This window comes from Panulirus ornatus, chromosome 57, assembly GCF_036320965.1.
Source record: "Panulirus ornatus isolate Po-2019 chromosome 57, ASM3632096v1, whole genome shotgun sequence".
Taxonomy (NCBI): Eukaryota; Metazoa; Arthropoda; class Malacostraca; order Decapoda; family Palinuridae; genus Panulirus; species Panulirus ornatus.
Window position 1 is genome coordinate 19,050,479 of NC_092280.1, and position 3,534 is coordinate 19,054,012.

At 41.0% G+C, this 3,534-nt stretch overlaps 1 protein-coding gene across 1 annotated transcript in view; it reads right to left on the bottom strand.

Annotated features, from left to right (window-relative positions):
* Positions 1-3,514: 3,514 nt before the first annotated feature.
* Positions 3,515-3,534, bottom strand: part of LOC139766219 (uncharacterized) — a 22,473-nt gene continuing 22,453 nt past the window's right edge. The window contains exon 3 of the mRNA XM_071694533.1: positions 3,515-3,534. This exon is cut by the window's right edge and continues 516 nt beyond it. The gene's annotated coding sequence lies outside the window, so the exon portion shown is untranslated.

The window sequence follows — 3,534 nt, forward strand, 5'->3', positions numbered from 1 at the left end:
AGAGGGTTAGGGAAAATGATTTGGTAAACAGAGAAGAGGTAGTAAAAGCTTTGCGGAAGATGAAAGCCGGCAAGGCAGCAGGTTTGGATGGTATTGCAGTGGAATTTATAAAAAAAAGGGGGTGACTGTATTGTTGACTGGTTGGTAAGGTTATTTAATGTATGTATGACTCATGGTGAGGTGCCTGAGGATTGGCGGAATGCGTGCATAGTGCCATTGTACAAAGGCAAAGGGGATAAGAGTGAGTGCTCAAATTACAGAGGTATAAGTTTGTTGAGTATTCCTGGTAAATTATATGGGAGGGTATTGATTGAGAGGGTGAAGGCATGTACAGAGCATCAGATTGGGGAAGAGCAGTGTGGTTTCAGAAGTGGTAGAGGATGTGTGGATCAGGTGTTTGCTTTGAAGAATGTATGTGAGAAATACTTAGAAAAGCAAATGGATTTGTATGTAGCATTTATGGATCTGGAGAAGGCATATGTTAGAGTTGATAGAGATGCTCTGTGGAAGGTATTAAGAATATATGGTGTGGGAGGCAAGTTGTTAGAAGCAGTGAAAAGTTTTTATCGAGGATGTAAGGCATGTGTACGTGTAGGAAGAGAGGAAAGTGATTGGTTCTCAGTGAATGTAGGTTTGCGGCAGGGGTGTGTGATGTCTCCATGGTTGTTTAATTTGTTTATGGATGGGGTTGTTAGGGAGGTAAATGCAAGAGTCTTGGAAAGAGGGGCAAGTATGAAGTCTGTTGGGGATGAGAGAGCTTGGGAAGTGAGTCAGTTGTTGTTCGCTGATGATACAGCGCTGGTGGCGGATTCATGTGAGAAACTGCAGAAGCTGGTGACGGAGTTTGGTAAAGTGTGTGAAAGAAGAAAGTTAAGAGTAAATGTGAATAAGAGCAAGGTTATTAGGTACAGTAGGGTTGAGGGTCAAGTCAATTGGGAGGTGAGTTTGAATGGAGAAAAACTGGAGGAAGTGAAGTGTTTTAGATATCTGGGAGTGGATCTGTCAGCGGATGGAACCATGGAAGCGGAAGTGGATCATAGGGTGGGGGAGGGGGCGAAAATTTTGGGAGCCTTGAAAAATGTGTGGAAGTCGAGAACATTATCCCGGAAAGCAAAAATGGGTATGTTTGAAGGAATAGTGGTTCCAACAATGTTGTATGGTTGCGAGGCGTGGGCTATGGATAGAGTTGTGCGCAGGAGGATGGATGTGCTGGAAATGAGATGTTTGAGGACAATGTGTGGTGTGAGGTGGTTTGATCGAGTAAGTAACGTAAGGGTAAGAGAGATGTGTGGAAATAAAAAGAGCGTGGTTGAGAGAGCAGAAGAGGGTGTTTTGAAGTGGTTTGGGCACATGGAGAGAATGAGTGAGGAAAGATTGACCAAGAGGATATATGTGTCGGAGGTGGAGGGAACGAGGAGAAGAGGGAGACCAAATTGGAGGTGGAAAGATGGAGTGAAAGAGATTTTGTGTGATCGGGGCCTGAACATGCAGGAGGGTGAAAGGAGGGCAAGGAATAGAGTGAATTGGAGCGATGTGGTATACAGGGGTTGACGTGCTGTCAGTGGATTGAATCAAGGCATGTGAAGCGTCCGGGGTAAACCATGGAAAGCTGTGTAGGTATGTATATTTGCGTGTGTGGACGTGTGTATGTACATGTGTATGGGGGGGGGGGGGGGGGGGTTGGGCCATTTCTTTCGTCTGTTTCCTTGCGCTACCTCGCAAACGCGGGAGACAGCGACGAGGTATAAAAAAAAAAAAAATATATATATATATATATATATATATATATATATATATATATATATATATATATATATATATATATATATATATATATATATTATCCCTGGGGATAGGGGATTAAGAATACTTTCCACGTATTCCCTGCGTGTCGTAGAAGGCGACTAAAAGGGGAGGGAGCGGGTGGCTGGAAATCCTCCCCTCTCTTGTTTTTTTTTTTTTTTTAATTTTCCAAAAGAAGGAACAGAGAAGGGGGTCAGGTGAGGATATTCCCTCTAAGGCCCAGTTCTCTGTTCTTAACGCTACCTTGCTAATGCGGGAAATGGCGAATAGTTTGAAAGAAATATATATATATATATATATATATATATATATATATATATATATATATATATATATATATATATATATATATATATATATGTGTGTGTGTGTGTGTGTGTGTGTGTGTGTATAGATGAAATACAAGGCACTGCATGTAATGTTCCCCCGCTATGCACTGTCGCATGCAAATATCCACATATTACAATCTCTTGCGTTCGCCGAACGTTGACAGCTTCTCCTCGTGTGTGGTAGCGTCTCTGAACATGTTCTGGGAGAGGGATGAGGGAAAGATCGGTGGACGGAAACTGCTTTATTTGACGTTACGCTTCAACAAGTCGAACAATAACAATGCTTATATATATATCTACACTACAATATATATATATATATATATATATATATATATATATATATATATATATATATATATATATATATATTATCCCTGGGGATAGGGGATTAAGAATACTTCCCACGTATTCCCTGCGTGTCGTAGAAGGCGACTAAAAGGGGAGGGAGCGGTGGTCTGGAAATCCTCCCCTCTCGTTTTTTTTTTTTTTTTTAATTTTCCAAAAGAAGGAACAGACGGGGGGGCCAGGTGAGGATATTCCAAAAAAGGCCCAGTCCTCTGTTCCTAACGCAACCTCGCTAACGCGGGAAATGGCGAATAGTTTAAAAGAAGAAAAAGATATATATATATATATATATATATATATATATATATATATATATATATATATATATATATATATATATATATATATATATATATATATTTTTTTTTTTTTTTTTTTTTTTTTTCAAACTATTCGCCATTTCCCGCGTTAGCGAGGTAGCGTTAAGAACAGAGAACTGGGCCACTGAGGGAATATCCTCACCTGGCCCCCTTCTCTGTTCCTTCTTTTGGAAAATTTAAAAAAATTGAGAGGGGAGGATTTCCAGCCCCCCGCTCCCTCCCCTTTTAGTCGCCTTCTACGACACGCAGGGAATACGTGGGAAGTATTCTTAATCCCCTATCCCCAGGGATAATATATATATATATATATATATATATATATATATATATATATATATATATATATATAGTAGGTCAAGCTCATTCACGGTAGTTTATGAGGTAGATATAGAGAAATATAGATGTGAGGCTTTATAAAGTTACTGAGTTGCTCTAGTCAGACAGCCTTAACTTGATATGTTCTGGGAGAAGATCCTTGTTTGTGAAGGTCGCCTGGAGGCTGTAGTTCATGGAGCGTGGCCCACGTAAGTCGCTCTGGGACACCTCGACGTAGAGGAAGTGATGAAGCCGGCGATGTCACGATGGGGGTTCCTCCAGGTCCTCGATGTCCTCCAAGGTCGAACGTGTTTGCACAAGAGACGTTGACGAGGGGGGGGGGGGGGTGTCAGAGTGAGACTCGAAGGAAGGAAGGAAGGCATGTTGTTTTGAGGCTTGATATAAACAGAGAGAGAGAG